The sequence below is a fragment of the Amblyomma americanum genome, chromosome 1 (genome assembly GCF_052857255.1).
Source record: "Amblyomma americanum isolate KBUSLIRL-KWMA chromosome 1, ASM5285725v1, whole genome shotgun sequence".
In the NCBI taxonomy this organism is placed as follows: Eukaryota; Metazoa; Arthropoda; class Arachnida; order Ixodida; family Ixodidae; genus Amblyomma; species Amblyomma americanum.
The window spans coordinates 73,305,994-73,323,626 of NC_135497.1; positions in this window are offsets into that span (position 1 = coordinate 73,305,994).

The following is a 17,633-nucleotide window of genomic DNA, read 5'->3' on the forward strand; positions in this document are numbered from 1 at the left end:
TTTACGTGCACCTTAAAATATGCATGTCTAAATGCTGACACTTTTGTGACAGCACTGGTTTGTACTTGATGAAGGGGGCCCGCTTCTGTTCGAAACAGGTAGACGAAGATGGAACAGGGAAAAGAGGTGGAACGTAGGGGTCCGTTCTGAAGGCGTATTATATGATAAGTGTGCCGTCCTTCTTTTTCAACCAGCATATTTTCTTTACATTTCTTTGTCGCATATCACTCTATCCTAATCCCGCAAGTTGATTTTATTAAATACTGGGGCATAATATATGACCCGCATTTAGACTGGTATGGTATATGGGTAGGTATATGGGGGTTTAACGTCCCAAAGCGACTCAGGCTATGAGAGACGCCGTAGTGGAGGGCTCCAGAAATTTCGACCAACTGGGGTTCTTTAACGTGCACTGACATCGCACAGCACACGGGCCTCTTGAATTTCGCCTCCATCGAAATTCGACCGCCGCGGCCGGGAGCATTTAGACTGGCGGGCCCAAATTAGAAGCATTGTGCTTTATGGTGAGCGTGCCCTTGGCGGTTTGGAGAGGATCAGCAACAAAAAATTCGGTATGCGTCGGGACACTGTTCTTTCTCCATAAGGCCTATGCGCGGCTAATACTTGAATTCATCTCTGTTATGCTTTCTGGGTGCCCAAGGTACAAGCTTGAACCACTGTTTGTTATGGAGCGAGGTGCTCTACGCTTGTGCTTAGGTCTGCTTAAATCAGTGGCTAATGCTGTGCTGTACTTGGAGGCACGGATACCTGATATAAATTCGGGGTTTCAGCTTCTCACTGTGTGGACGTTTTTGTGGTCTTTGGAGCCTGTTCCTAGGTTGGCTAAATCCATATTTACAACGAACCAACCTCTCTTCTTTGGCACTTTTTGGCCTAGGCAGAAGCTTCCTCACGTCGTGTTCACTTATTCCCTGCTGTCAAAAATTTCTGTACAAAAGAATTCTTTAGCACAAGTACCTGCGGGCTGATAGAGTGGTCTACTTTGACGACACCCTCCCGGGGGGGTACTAAGAATCTGGCTGCCAATGTATTCAATTTGCTTGTTGAGAAGTATCTAGATAGTTTTCCTAACCATTGGGGTGTTTTAATCGGGAAGAATAAATATGTTCTCGCTTAAAAGCGGCTGACGCCGTTCAAAACCACCCGGACCCTACCCCGTGATCGCGTACGAAACCGAACGCACGCCGACCACGGCGGGCCTTGCTCTGAAGGGAACACAGGAACGACACATTGGCTGACACAAACAGGCATCTATTGCTACTAAACAATAACGCCAGCTAGAAACTAGACACGCCAAGGAACAGAAGTCGTCCGACTCACCAGGAAGGTTACGAGCGAATGGTCACCCACGCTAGGGCAGGGGATACTCCGAGGCAGGACGGGACGAGATGCGGGAGCACGTTCTCCCCGTCACCTCCTCGCCCCGCTGGCGAAGAGCGGAGCGCGTGCCGAACAGTCCGTACGGAGCGACGTTGCCCAGCCGAAGAGAGTCGCCAATGTCGCCGCGTGCACGCAACAGTCACGCCGTCCGTGGGGCGCTGATGTCGCTTAGGGTGCCTCGATGCCAGCGCTGCCGTTCAGGGTGGTGACACTCCTTTGACCGCCTCCACACCGCCCCTTTTTGGCTGCGACACTATTTTGAATCAGAGCGGGAGGTCGGAGTGGTTGAAATTGGTCGATGCAAGCCGCTGAGTTTGCGTTGTTCGAGGCACAGTGGCTACGGATGAGTCGCTGATGGCTCTATTGTTTGACAGTGTTCGACCGCATGACTGGCGAGCTTGTGAAGTCCACGTAGGCGTGATGACGGGCTGTTGCGTTCCAATATGTTCCGGGTCAAAGTGTAAAGGCGTGCGTTGTTTTCGCTTCCCTCGGGACTCGGAGAAGTATTGAAGCTGGAGCAGTAACGAAGCTCATTTTTTAGGTAGCAGTTGTTTTTCCAAAAGCCTAACTCATCGCCACTCAATTCTGCAGGAGAAATAGGAATTGCACGCATAGGCATCGTTGAAAATTGGAGTTTTTTTAAGCTAAACCATTTCTTGTCAGCTCTTTTTCAAAAAGCATGAGTTTTCAAGGTCGATTACTTTTATTTCGAAATTAAAATCTTAAGAAAATAATTACGGCAGTTATTAATTCACCTCAAATTCATTTTTGTTCAGGTTTATACGAATGGTTTACAGGTGGGATTCAATAAAATAAATAAAATGAAAAATATATGTAGAAATGAGTTTCACAAACTGATGATTCGGAGCAGTGCAACCGCTGCGAATGTCCATGGCGCAATCTAAGTCTGCATGTGAGAGCACGCAACGATACGCGGGGTTTGCGCCCCAGTCAGAAAAATGAAACGAGTGAAAAACTTCCGGTATCATTTATTCTATCGCCAACAAGGGGCGATCAGTTTTCGTGGGCCTAATGAAAGAAAACGCAGGCGGAGTTGCAACGTTGGCATACGGGGCAGCATTTTTAAGTAGCAGCGCCCGCCTGTAAACAGATTTAATTGCTCCCCTGTGAGCAATAAACAGGCTAGCAACTCGCAGTTACACTCTGAAGGATTAAAAAGTAGACAGGTAGACATTAGTCTTTTCGAGGCGAACAAACAGAAACAGCCCGCACGACGAAAGCGAAAACAACCGCAGTGCGCGACCGGCTGACGACGCGCGACTGTTATCGAAGCGTAGGATTTAAAAAAAATAAAAAGAAAAGCTAAGGAAAGAAAGAAAACGATTTCTTCCACTCACATGAAGAGGAAGCGTCTGCTGGGCAACGGATCTTTAAAATAATAGCGCATTTTTTAAGCCAACGTACGGTACACTTGATGTTCTTCCTCGACCACTCGGGGCCTTAAATTAAGTTGCACAATTACTTCAGCAACCCTCGGATGTTAGAATAGCTATTATGAGTGAAAAGATGCTCAGTGCGACACTGATGAAAAAGGCTGCTGAAGTCAAAGCACTCTGAAGCACACCGAGAGCATGAACGGCGCTGTTACGAACGCTAGCGCAGCTGATTCCATGTGATTCAATAGAGCGGCGCTGCTGAAGATGTGTCCATCCTCAACGGCGGCGCTGGCATCGAGCACCCACTGCTCATGGCAGTCAGTTGAACTGCTTTTAGAGTAGAAAGTGGTTTCTATCGGGTCCCGTTGAAAAATTTGCATACTCACTGATGTACGCATCAGTACGCACTAATTGCACATATTTCAAGCTAACTACTACATGACCAAGTGCCCTTAGCATAAGCTTCTAAGGTCTGCTTTCCGGGAGACTGCACGGTATTGGGTGTGTCTGCTGCCGCAGCAGACAGCGTCATCGCTTTGGCAGACGTGTTACAGCGACGCGTGCGTGTTGTTTCAATCTTCTCTTTGGAAACTGTTTCCATATCAGCTGTCTTCCGTCTGCACGCGGAAGTGATAGTGGTCCAGTCTTCAGTGCCGTGCACTTTCTGCTTTCGATTTCAACAGCAGCAGACAGGTGGCAGGAGCCGCAGCGCCGTCGACCTGCAGAGTAGACACCAAGAATGCGTTTCCTATTTGCGAGGTGAAGGACGCTAAATTCGCCTAAAGCGAAGAAATTAGTGCTAGCTGCAGCACGTTCTCAAAACTGGCTCCGATATGTAATGTATACACAGTGTTTTGGTCCGCTTCCTTCGTACCGGGGTAGCAATTTTCACACGGGTATGCGGCGTCCGTGTACTAAAGCTAGGGCCCGGGCTCACATCAGGGACGCCGTTCCGATCGAGAGCCGACGCCGGCCGTAACGCGCGTCCCGGAACCCGGGCGGTGCGGGCGACATTAGATTTCGGCCTCACCGGTCGACCCGGAGCTCCGAAATGATGGGCGGTCCTAATATATGAACCCGCCCGAGCGTCATCTTCGCTCTGTAATTACCGCCTCGGCGGGGTCGGCCGGCCCGTAATTCTAGCAGCGCCTCCGCACGCGAATACCGAAAAGCCGCCGCGGCGAATGCACTACCGCGCGCAAGCCATGCCCGCTGACACTGACGAAGCGTGTGCGGGGGCCGCCGGAGTAATAGGCCTGTCAGGAGGGCGGCCGCATAGCGGCGAGAGTTCCGCCTGCTGAAGGGTGCTCTGTCACTGCCGCCGGTCACTGCGGCGGCGCTGGACACGGCAGCAGCAGTCGGACCTTGCCTCCTCGCAGGCGGAGCAGCGCGCGCGGTCAACGGACGCCGTCAATGGAGCCGACGAAAGCGAGTAGCGCGCCCTCTCCTTGAATGACACCGGCCGCCGCGTACGAGCTCCCCGGCGGAGTGGCCAAGTCGCCGCGTACGCAGATCAATGAGCGAAGGACAACGACGCGGATGAATGACGGGATCGCGCTGCGGTGAGCGCGGCGCGAAACAGTGTTCGCAGCGAGCACTACTTCTGCCGTGAACCCGGCCCGGTGAATGAGTGAGTGAGTGAGTGAGTGAGTGAGTGAGTGAGGTTGCCTAGCAGTTCTCAACTGGTGAGGGTGCTCCTTAAACGGTGCTCTAAGCTTAAGCGATGTGCGCCAGTGAAATCGAGCTATGGCTTGGCTTTCAGTGCGTCTTTCGTGCGCTACTAAATGTCACTGAATTCCAAGAAGTAGGTCGTGGCTATTTTAAAGCGCTCTAAGAAGCCGTTTTTCTAAGAGATGGGGTTCTACGGAAGGAGTGCATGGAAGTGTCGCGCAGCAGCATTGCACCCGTGATTCAGCAGTGAACGACACGGGGCTGATAAAACGCGTCCTGCCCGCACCGGCGCACTCAACAGCGGCGCGAATATTTTCGCCGGCAACTTTTTCCCAACGATAACCAAGCATCAGGCGTCCATGTACTCTCCGGCTCGCTTCCTGCTGCTCTGAATCTTACCAACGTGGTTGCGTCACCACTCATTAAGCACAATGCCCGCAACTGATAACAGAGTCAAGGACTTGATCGAAATACATGAAAACGTAAATAGAACGGGAACTGGGCTATACCACTGAGTGGACAAAAAAGTGTCCGCCAATCAGTAAATGCTTTCATTGTGAACAAACGCGGCCGGCCATTGGCTTGCATCGGGATATGCAATGAGCGGCAGTCCTCGTCATTTCATCCAATGAATTATGTTCAGGCATATAGCATTGAGGCGTTGAACAGTCGTCGGTACCAGCAAAGTATAAGGAATTCGGACGTGTCACTAGCTGCTACTAGCATGCTATGGCCTCCGACGTACATCGATGCACCAGGTATGGTTAAAACCTAGTTCATACTGTTTGCTATACCTTCGCGATAATCTTGCTGCTTGCCCATAGTGTCACGACAATTCATAGGGCGTGTGGGATTTTAAAACCAGCTTTTGGGAGCTCTATCTACAACGTTGGAAAAGAATGCGTGCGCTATCCCAAGCTGCGAGGCGAGGGCAGCGAGCGGTCAGGAATGCGTGCCACGCGCTAGGCAACTATCCTGCGTCGTTTCGTTCCTAAACGTCGATTCTTAGCGTTCGTGTGCTGCGCGATGTCAGTGCACGTTAAAGATCCCCATGTGGTCGAAATTATTCCGCAGTCTTCCACTACGGCACCTCTTTCTTCTTTTATTCTTTCGCTCCCTCCTTTATCCCTTCCCTTACGGCGCGGTTCGGATGTCCACAGATATATGTGACAGTTACTGCGCCATTTCCTTTCCCCCAAAATCCATTATTATTATTATTATTATTCGTCTTCGGGTGGGGCACGCGGTCACCAACGATCACGTGACAAACCTCTGCAGCACGCTGCGAAAAAATAATAATAATAATAATAATAATTGGTTTTTTGGGGGAAAGGAAATGGCGCAGCATCTGTCTCATATACCTTTGGACACCTGAACCGCGCCGTAAGGGAAGGGATAAAGGAGGGAGTGAAAGAAGAAAGGAAGAATAGGTGCCGTAGTGGAGGGCTCCGGAATAATTTCGACCACCTGGGGATCTTTAACGTGCACTGACATCGCACAGCACACGGGCGCCTTGGTGTTTTTCCTCCATAAAAACGCAGCTGCGAAAAAACTGAACATTTGTTTTTGGGGAAAGGAATGGCGCAGTATCTGTCTCATATATCATTGGACACCTGAACCGCGTCGTAAGGGAAGGGATAAAGGAGGGAGTAATAATAATAATTGGTTTTTTGGGGGAAAGGAAATGGCGCAGTATCTGTCTCATATATCGTTGGACACCTGAACCGCGCCGTAAGGGAAGGGATAAAGGAGGGAGTGAAAGAAGAAAGGAAGAGATAGGTGCCGTAGTGGAGCGCTCCGGAATAATTTCGACCACCTGGGGATCTTTAACGTGCACTGACATCGCACAGCACACGGGCGCCTTAGCGTTTTTCCTCCATGACAACGCAGCCGCCGCGGTCGGGTTCGAACCCGGGAACTCCGGGTCAGTAGTCGAGCGCCCTAACCACTGAGCCACCGCGGCGGGTGGATAAAGGAGGGAGTGAAATAAGAAAGGAAGAAGTAGGTGCAGTAGTGGAGGGCTCCGGAATAATTTCGACCCCACCTGGGGATCTTTAACGGTTCGAACCCGACCGCGGCGGCTGCGTTTTTATGGAGGAAAAACGCTAAGGCGCCCGTGTGCTGTGAGATGTCAGTGCACGTTAAAGATCCCCAGGTGGTCGAAATTATTCCGGAGCCCTTCACTACGGCACCTCTCTCTTCCTTTCTTCTTTCACTCCCTCCTTTACCCTTCCCTTACGGCGCGGTTCAGGTGTCCAACGATATATGAGACAGATACTGCGCCATTTCCTTCCCCCCCCCCAAAAAAAAAACCAATTATTATCTTTAACGTGCACTGACATCGCACAGCACATGGGCGCCTTGTCGTTTCGCCTCCGCCGAGACGCGGCCGCTGCGGTCGAGTTTCGAACCTGGGCACTCCGGATCAGTAGCAGAGCGCCCTAACAACTGAGTCACCGCCGCGGGTCTGACGGTAATAGCAGTGCCTGCATTAACGGCTGAGGTTTGCGGGCTGTGAAAGAGCATTTTGGGACGATCTTACAAAGTGCATAGTGAAAGTATCTGTCATTGCTGACGGAGCACCAAGAAGAGAATCGAAAACGGTTATTCATATTATAATTATATGATATTATCAATAAATCACACACTGATAGTTTTTAGCGCCCAGGAACTGTGAGCGCCTTTGTGCTTGAGCACTTTAGGAGGAGAAAAAGCTATGGGAGAAATACATATAAGTCGAGCCCACTTATAACGAACCTGACGTTTGTGAGAATTGAGTTCGTTGTATCCGAAGCTCGTAGTAAGTGGACTTCTCATGTTACAGCCAGAAATGCAAAGTGTGACGACCCCCCATAATGCGCAGGTCCACGCGGGACGGAGAGGCAAAGAAAGAAACACCGTATGGCTCAGTTTAAACAAACAGATATATTCAATAATTATACATGATTATGATTATGCATCAGAGGCTGGGGTGTCCGAGCTTACGTGCCGACGACTTCATGGGGACGATGTAGGGGCTCCGGAGTTGAGCTCGAACGGTTGCTGGCAGAAGCTGCACGCCGTCGGGCTTCGGCGCTGACGGCCCCCTTGGCGAACGATGTCGTCCTGAGCGTTTTTTCTTCCGTACCCCTTGTCGATTTTTATATCCTTCTTATTCCCCACATTCCCTAGGTTGAGGACGCCCACGCCGGAGTGGAAGGGGCCTAGGGCTTTCACTTGGGCGCACAAACACACCACCGCACTTATGGTCTCGCCCCCGTCACGTGTTGAGTCCGAGGGAAAGAAGGTTGTCGTCGAGGTAGCGTCGGCTGCGGTAGAAGGTCTCTGGCCCGCTCACGGTTCCCGCGGGTCACCGACCTCCGTTCTCCATCAAATGACACTCGCCACTCAAGGCCGGAACGCGAGGTCACTAAAAGGCCGGGAAAGTGGTCCCTTGTCCTAGGATGTGCTCGGGAGTGTTGGTGATGATGCCCGCCGTCTTGTCACGGGGCCAGGCCCGCCGAAACTAGGCCCTTTGTCCCCGGCACGGTCACGGCAATTGGGGAAGATAACGCCCGTCTCCCCGCGGCGGCGGCGGCGGCGTTCGACACGTGCCGACACTATGGAAAGGGGGTCCGGTTGTGCTTAAACCCCTTCGTTTTGGTCGTTCACTCTCAACGAGTATGGCTCGGTAATTGGACGCAGCTGTCACCTGGGTCTTCTCCGTGCGGTCCATGGCGGCAGGCCCGAAAGCAATCCCACTCAAGTTGCTTGCAGCCATATACAGTAGAAACATGCGTGCTGGCTGCTTCCAAAACGAGACCGGCTGTCGCCGATCTCCTCTCTTCCAGCTGAATTGCTTTCCCTTGAGTGCTTTTGCCGCCACTGGGGGCTCCGTCTACGCCGCGCCGTCGAACGCGAACCCTCGTAGCACACACAAGGAACGTCACACTCGCTCACCCTCCAGAAGAATGCTCTCCGAACATTTGAGTCCATGCAGCTCCTCTTCTCTTTCTGAATCGCCTCGCACAGTGCGTCAGACAAAACACTTTTCGCTGCACTCAACACCACTGCACAACACCATATGCCTCAGCTGTCATAACTGGCGTCTCCAGGGGCAGCACTGATCTTCTTTTACAGATAAACATGAAACTCAGCACCCAAGCCTCTCCTTTGTAGTCCAAACTGGACGAAATAAATTTACCACAGTTACAAAGGAGCTCCCACTTCTAGCACGATCACGGCACAGACAAAAATATAGATAACGAAAGGAAGTAGGGCAGGTTCTGCATGCGCTCCGCATGCTCTCCTGTGAAGGTGTTACTTAATGACAGAAAGGTTTGACTACCAACTCCGATATCTTAACACATAAGCACATAGCAATGTTATGAGCTGCGGCATTACACAATTCTAACCAGTTCACCACTCCGCTCTGTTTACGCCATTAGTCCGACTTAGCTTTCCGAATTTGCAGCGGATATCGGCCTTCATGAGTCATACCAAGTAAGTCTGTGACCCTTTGTCTGCTTTGAGACTCGCGAGGGCTCGTGGCAGGAGCCTCTCCTGGCGTTATCTGCGCGGCAACCTCGCTTCTTCTTCTTCTTCTAGCAATGCATGAAGTAAATCCGGTGGCATTCCGGCCGTCACCTCTGGGGCCTGCCGAACAAATGCAGGAGAGGGCGTTTCTAGCGAACTATCTGCGTGCTCCGCTTCACTTCTGTCCCCATCAAAATCCGCGCTTTCCCTTTCCTCATTTCGTGAATACTGAACCGGTGTCGACTTGAGGCGATTTGCGTGTATCCTTATCAAGCGCCGGTTCACGTCTGGGACTCTGAAGTTTACCGGAGAAAGCTTCTCGACAACCTCGCACGGTCCTCTCCACTTCGTCTGGTAGTTACGAGCTAGCCCAATCTGCCTTTGGCAGTTTTCAATGTACACGCTGTCCCCCACATCAAACGGCGCGTCTCTAGCACTGCGATCGTGCACCTCCTTCATGCGCTTCGCCACTTTCTTTAAGGCCTCCTTTGCGATGTCCCTCGCCACTTGCAAGCGCGATTCTAGCTCAACCTTATAGTCGTCCAGTGAAGCGTATGGGACACGACGGGGGCCCTCTGGCACTTCACTAGGCTGGTCCGGGTCTCGGCCGTAGAGAAGAAAGAATGGCGATTCGCCCGTGCTCTCATGTGCTGCGGAATTGTAGGCAAACATTGCATACGGGAGCCACAAGTCCCAGTCCCGCTGGTCGCGCGAAACAAAATGCGACAAGAACCCGGCCACGGTTTGGTTCAGTCGCTCCACCGCGCCGTTGCAAGCCGGATGGTACGGTGTTGTCTGCTTCTTAGCGATCTTAAGCAGCTCGCAAACTCTCCTCATTAGCTGTGACACGAAGTTCGTTCCCCGATCTGTCAAGAGTTGCCTCGGGGGTCCATGTCGGAGCACGATCTGTTCGACAAATGCTCTTGCAACCGTGTCTGCCTTCTGATCTGGGAGTGCTACCGCTTCCTCGTATTTTGAAAGGTGATCGACAAATACTAAAACTTACCTGTTTCCGGAAGTGGTCGTGGGCAATGGGCCCGCTCGAAGGGAGCCGAAACCTCAGGAAACGGCTGAATTGGAGCTGGTCTTCGTCCCTTGGGTGTTTTTCTTTCGAGACAGGAATGACACTTCGCACAGTAGTCTCTAACATCCTGTCGCATGCCACTCCAAAAGTACAAACGTTCCACACGCCTGCGTGTCTTCGCTACGCCGAAATGACCGGCGCATGGCGCATCGTGAAACGCGCGAAGAACCCTTTCTGTCCACGACCGAGGTATGACGACTCTCTCCCAAGCGGTTTTCTCTGGTCTCCCTTGCCTGGTTGGCCTCGTGCGCCGACACAGGGTGCCGTCTTTGCCAATAAAATAACCTAGCTGTTCGGGGTGAGATGGTGCGCCCTCTAAGCTTTCGATTATTCGCTTCAGGTCAGGATCTTTGCACTGCTCTGTGCGTAATTCGGCGGGGTCGACTATGGGGACAAACTCATCTATAGCTGCCACGGCAGCTGTGCGGCTGAGTGCATCAGCATTCAGATGTGTCTTTCCTGACTTGTGCTCCACTTCAAAGCAGTATTCCTGCAGGTGTAGATTCCATCTAGCGAGTCGCGAGCAAGGGTCCCTGACACTCATCACCCATTTCAGAGGATGGCAGTCTGTGACTAGCTTAAATTTGCGGCCGTAAAGGTAGCGTCTGAAGTGCTTTACTCCCAGACAACGGCGAGGCACTCCCTTTCCGTAGCTCCGTACTTTTGCTCTGTGGGGCTCAGCTGTCGGCTAGCAAAAGCAACGGGATGTTCTTTGCCCTCGATAACCTGAGATAGCACGGCACCAACTGCGAACTTTGACGCATCTGTGGCCATAACGAAGGGCAAATTAAAATCCGGGTGGCGCAACAGCGGTGCACTCATAAGCTTCCTTTTCAGGGCCCCAAAAGCATCCTCCGCGTTTTCGTCCCAGCGAAAGGCGACATTTTTGGCTGTTGAGGCGATGAGCGGCTTAGAGAGCTTGGCGAACTCCTCTATGTGCCTTCGGTAGTAACCGATCAGGCCGAGAAACTGCCGGACCTGGCGGACGCTAGTTGGGGATGGAAAATCCGAGACACATCTTAGTTTCTCAGGGTCCGGTCGCACGCCGTCAGCTAAAACAACGTGCCCGAGGTATTTCACCTCGTTTTTGAGAAATTGGCACTTAGAGGGCTTCAGCTTGAGACCCGCTCCTCTCAGTCGCACCAAAACCTGCTCAATATCGCGCAAATGGTTCTCAAAACTGTCACTGTATATGATTATGTCATCCATATACACGAAGCACAGCCTCCCCAGAAGACCTGCCAGGATAACATCAGCGGTTCTCTGCCAGACAGCAGGGCTGTTGGCCAGACCCATCGGCATTCTTTTCCATTCATAGTGCCCTGAGGGCGTGTTGAATGCGGTTTTCTCGGCATCTGCCGGATCCATTGCTGTCTGCCAGAATCCCGCCGCTATGTCCACTACCGTGAAGTACCTGGCAGAGCCCAGCTGAGAAAGCGTCTCCTGTATATTAGGGATGGGGTATGGATCGATGCGAGTTACGGCATTTAGTTTGCGGTAGTCCACTACCAATCGATACGAGCCATCTGGCTTTTCCACCAATAATGCTGGTGCTCACCAGGGTGGCTTTGAGTGTTCGACAATGCCGCGATCAATCAGGTCCTGCACCTGCCGCTCCATCTCCTCACGTTGGGAGTAAGGAATCCTGTACGCACGCTGGTAAACGGGCGATGAAGTGCCGGTTTCTATCTTGTGCTTTATAACGCCACAGCAGCCCAAATCCAGGTTGGACGCGGCGAATACCTCCGAGTAGTCGTTCAGCAAACCAGCCAGAGCCTCCTTCTCCCTGTATTTTACGTGAAAAAGATCGAACGACGCCTTTAGAGCTGCCGAAGGACTAGCATGCTCTACAGTTGCGAGTACCGTATCGGTGGGCTCACGTTTCTCTATCGCAGAGGTGAACAAAGGCAATGTTTTGTTCTTGGGAAGGCTCAGTGGCTGCTGACTACAGTTAACCACCCGTAGGGGCACTCTGTGGGCGTCATTAACTGTCACGAGGCACGCGGCTGCCTTCAGGCCATTGCTGAGAGAGTCGACCGGCTCAAGCACTCCCACGGCGCCGCTCTCTACATCTGAAGGCACACACGCGTACAAAATGTGCTCCGACCAAGGAAGGACGACCGCCTCATCGACCAGCCTGACGGCAACCCGCGAATATGCCTTCTCCATGATCCCACTGTTTGACGGGTGTCAATATCGGTAATGCGAATCTCAGCCCCTCTCCTGTTCAAAAACGGAACTTTTGAGCCGCCCGCATTAACCTCTTCCTCAGAGAATGAGACTACTACCTTCCCTTTTCTGAAAAAATCCTGCCCTAATATACCTGACACTCCGTTTGGCAGAGACACCGTGTCCGGGCATACGTAGCAGGGGTGCTCCAATGCAATTCCGCCGAGAGAGAAGTGTAACCGGTGGAGTCCACTTATGCCAAGAGGATCCCCCGTTATGCCTACAAATTTGGTTGCCATACCACCAGACGCTTCCAACACCTCGCGGTCCCCCTTCCTTCGAAGCGTGTTAAAACTGCTCTGCTTAATCAATGTCACCTTTGACCCCGTATCTATCAACAATTCCATGCAACAACCATTTAACTTGCAACGCACAACAGGGCATGCCTCGTCAGCCACACAAACTACCACCACCTCATCATCCACTGCTCTCTCCCCACGCTCCTCAGGATGGGGAGGACTATCTAGTTTTTTGTCTCGGTATCTGGAGCCCCGCTGTGGGCTTGCTTAGGGCGTGTCTCGCCTGCTTCTCTTTGTGGCTCCCCACGGCGCACGTTTTGGCAGAACCTGGCGATGTGTCCGCGACCCTGGCAAGCGAAGCATACGATTTCTTCAAAATATCGCATACCGCGCCTGTAGCTTTGTGGCGGTCTCCGGTTTCCATCGAATGGGCGCTGTTGAGCGCGCGCTTCAACCTGGCGTTCCACCTGCTGAGATAGCAGCTGTTCTAAGCGATCTAATCGCTCTGTCAAGAGAGCAACCTCAGGGTTGAGCACCGCTCTCTCTATGACGTGTACTCTCGCTGCGGCTGTCGTTAACGCCTCATTTCGTTCCTCATCCAATGCGGCCGCCACGGCTTGGTCGAAATTGCTCGGCTTGCGCGAGAGCACGAACCGGCGCACGGGGTCTTGCAGACCAGCCACGAACAAAGCGGTCATTTCCTTTTTAAGTAGATCCTCCGCGTATTTCTTCTTTAGCTGGTCTCCTTCCTCCTCCCTGCTTAACGTATCGCGTGCTAAGCGCTGAAGCCGCGACGCAAATGTTCGCACGTCCTCCCCTACCATCTGTCCGGCGTCACGGAACCTCTGTACCCGCACGTGACGTGGTTCAGTGTCGAAATGCTCAAACGCGAGCTTCTTAAATTCCGCAAATGATTTTGTGGATTTTACTTTTTCGTCTCGCCATGCAAAATCATGAGCAGCTCCTGCCACCTTACACCTCGCCGTTCCCAGCCTTTGAGCATCGGACCATCCCCTCATTTTCCCAATCTCTTCTAGCATGGAAAAGAAATCGCAGATTGGAACCCCTGTCTTATCTCCCGTAAACGTCGGAATGACGCTTCCTAATGCCAGCATGCTTGCTCCGAGCGACGGCTGTGGAGTGGGAGCTCCCTCAGATACAGACATTTTTTTTTCGCTCAAGCCCTCCGGTGCCTCAAGCCTCTCAAATGGGGGTAAAAGTCCCACAATCAGTCCCGTGATTCCCTTTTGATCACAATTTTGAAGTCATGAATGTCGCAGTATTCAGAGAACATTTGCTTTTGAGACCCCACTTCTGACACCAGTGTGACGACCCCCATAATGCGCAGGTCCACACGGGACGGAGACGCAAAGAGACACCGTATGGCTCAGTTTAAACAAACAGATATATTCAATAATTATACAAGATTATGATTATACATCAGAGGCTGGGGTGTCCGAGCTTACGTGCCGACGACTTCATGGGGACGATGGAGGGGCTCCGGAGTTGAGCTTGAACGGTTGCTGGCAGAAGCTGCACGCCGTCGGGCTTCGGCGCTGAAGGCCCCCTTGGCGAACGATGTCGTCCTGAGCGTTTTTTCTTCCGTACCCCTTGCCGATTTTTATATCCTTCTTATTCCCCACATTCCCTAGGTTGAGGACGCCCACGCCGGAGTGAGAGGGGCCTAGGGCTTTCACTTGGGCGCACAAACACACCACCGCATTTATGGTCTCGCCCCCGTCACATGTTGAGTCCGAGGCAAAGAAGGTTGTCGTCGAGGCAGCATCGGCTGTGGTAGACGGTCTCTGGCCCGCTGACGGTTCCCGCGGGTCACCGACCTCCGTTCTCCATCAAATGACACTCGCCACTCAAGGCCGGAACGCGAGGTCACTAAAAGGCCGGGAGAGTGGTCCCTTGTCCTAGAATGTGCTCGGGAGTGTTGGTGATGATGCCCGCCGTCTTGTCACGGGGCCAGGCCCGCCGAAACGAGGCCCTTTGTCCCCGGCACGGTCACGGCAATTGGGGAAGATAACGCCCGTCTCCCCGCGGCGGCGGCGTTCGACACGTGCCGACACTATGGAAAGGGGGTCCGGTTGTGCTTAAACCCCTTCGTTTTGGTCGTTCACTCTCAACGAGTATGGCTCGGTAATTGGACGCAGCTGTCACCTGGGTCTTCTCCGTGCGGTCCATGGCGGCAGGCCCGAAAGCAATCCCACTCAAGTTGTTTGCAGCCATATACAGTAGAAACATGTGTGCTGGCTGCTTCCCAAACGAGCCCGGCTGTCGCCGATCTCCTCTCTTCCAGCTGAATTGCTTTCCCTTGAGTGCTTTTGCCGCCACTGGGGGCTCCGTCTACGCCGCGCCGTCGAGCGCGGACCCTCGTAGCACACACAAGGAACGTCACAAAAGGTACACAAAATCGGCGTTTATTTCTTCAATAACTGAGGATTGCGCGTCTGCTTATTCAGAGCAGCTTCGAAGTTGCTTTCCTAGCTCTTCAGCGCGGTCATGTGCGCCCCGACGGAAGCCTGCTGCCGACGAGCTGCTTTAGGGTTGCGATACAGCTAAATCGCATTTAAAGCACTGACGTCAACCAGGGGCAGGTCGGCCTTCTCCGTCATTGTCTTGACGAGAGAAGGCCGGTATGCTACCCTACACGTGGGAAGGGGTACGGAGGGAGAGATAGAAAGGGTAGAGAGAAAAGGGAGATAACCACTTTCCCACATGTCCGTTGGCCAATACTTGCATTGTACACAGGGCACACACTGATAGTTCACAACCTTGCACTCAGTCCTGAGTCCTTCAAGAACTTGAATTAATTTCTGGCAGTCGCGAAGTTCTCGTATCTCAGGCTGAATCAGTGAGTGGGTCCAAATCAAGTCCTGCCAGATTTGCGCCAACGACGCGTTACCACAAAATCCACATTCGTGTGGTACCGTGGGTGTTCGAAGGCGTCTTCCGTTGTTTCTGGTCCCATAAACGCCACCTTAGTAAAATCTTCGTGGGGCACTCCGCACTCAGTTCCATCCACGCGGTCGCCCTGAACCATTTCTACTGTGGTGTATAAAGAGGTCCGATCTGGGACATCTACAACTGGTTGGTCGATCGCTATCAGCATGCCCTGTTTTACAATGCACTACTTTGTTACAATACAAATAACGAACAGGATAAACGCATGATGAAAGTTACTTCAGAGGAATGGGAGCCCTAAATCGCAGATAATGCCGCTTTTCAGAAGGCGAACACAGCAGGCTTCACCATTATTCACCGCGATCGAAGGGAGATGTCTGACAGCGGTGATACCTTGTTTCACGTACACACAGACTCCAGCGTTCTTATTTGGTTCAAGCCAACTGCCAGACGACAACCCCAGGATCGGAAGAGTTAATCTCTCGTCTATACCGCCGTTTAGCAGCGGCTGGACTCTCCTTCTCTGCATGCATGTCAAACGTGATACAGACGCCCACTGCATATCCGGCTTTTATGCGCAATCCTGGGCATGCGACGCGGGGTTCGGGTGATAGAGCGGCGTGTGGCGAGGTGGCGACGAAGAACGCGGCGCAGTTGTGGGGTCTCTCTGGTTACCATGGTATCGGCGCATGCGCACAACTGCTCATCCGCGTGACGTCACTCTCGGCTTTCACGGTGGAACGGGCGCGCGGCCGCGGCGACGGCGAAGCGCACGCCGCACTTTGCTCCTCTTCGGTTGCCACGATAACGGCGCATGCGCACAACTTTCCTCTCCCATGTACCGCGAAATGCTCGACTGGTAGCCTCGTGTAGCTCCTGCTACAATAAAAAAAAAAGAGGAGGGGTCGAAGAACAAGCCGCTGAGGTTGCGAAGTAACTGAAGGAGGATTTCTGCCCATTAACGCTGGCGTAACAAACGCGTTCTTCAAGGCAGCTCCTTAGGAAGTGGACAAAACACTCATGCATCTCCAACCCCATCAAGGACAGCTTCTGTATTAGCAGTGGGTGGTTGACAGTATCGAACGCGTAGCTGAGGTCGCAGTGCATGGCGTCGAGTTGCCCCCTTTCAAGCAGTGCCTCGGAGGCTTTCAACATAAAGCATGCAACGTTGGTGGTATAGTAGACCGGCCATGCCAAAAACCACGTTGTTGAGAGAGCAGTGTGCTTTTTACTGCAACGGACAGGACTGCGTGCAGCACGGATCCCAAGAGTTTGCTGGCAGCGCAAAGGAGGGGAAAAGGTCTGTAGCTTGCTGCATTTGTTCTTGCGCCTGCAGATTTGAAATCGAGAGCTATACGCGCTCTCTTCCACAGACTGGGAAGCGTAGCAGAAGTGATAGATTTTTTTTAATGCTGTTATAAGAGCCAAAGCCAGGAAAAGGACATTTTAGGTCTCGTAGAGCCCTGCTAACGTCAGCCTCGGTAATCAGTTGGACGCAACACTGAGCTGAAGCAGAAGGCTGAGGAGTCAAAGCAATCAGGTAAAAAAAAATGGCGGACGATTAAGCGCGGTAAGGCCAAATGCGAATTAGATGCGCAATTACTTCGGTTTCGGCTCGAGGCTCGGTTATCAAGGTCAAGCAGGCTTCAGTCAAAGATAGGCGAAATCGGTGAGTGCGGGCCTTAGTGCTCGTGCACTAAAACTGGACGGGACGCTTAATATCCGCCTGAAGGGTATGAAGGGATAGCGTTAATTGTTTGATGCCCATATATGCGGTATGGCCCATTCTCGTATGCTTTGCGTTCATAGATTACTAGGCGTCCTCATACAACTCATGGCGCAGTGGTGCAGCTGCTAAGCGATGCGCCACTGCTTTAAGATGGCAGCTGCTGCCACCGGAGGGGCTAGTGCGTCCCGTGTTGCTCTTCCCGAGCGACACGCGTCGCCAGATACTCAGCGACGAAATCGGTGAGTGGGTTTCTGTTATGTGCCAGCTGCGGCCACCCTATCCCCGCGAACTTTTCGGTCTCATCCGCCCACCTAACCTTCTGCCGCCCCCTGCTACGCATGCCTTCTCTTGGTATCCACTCCGTCAGTCTTAAGGACCAGCGGTTATCTTGCCTTCCCATTACATGCCATGCCCAAGTGCATTTCTTCCTCTTGATTTCGACTAGGATGTTATTAACC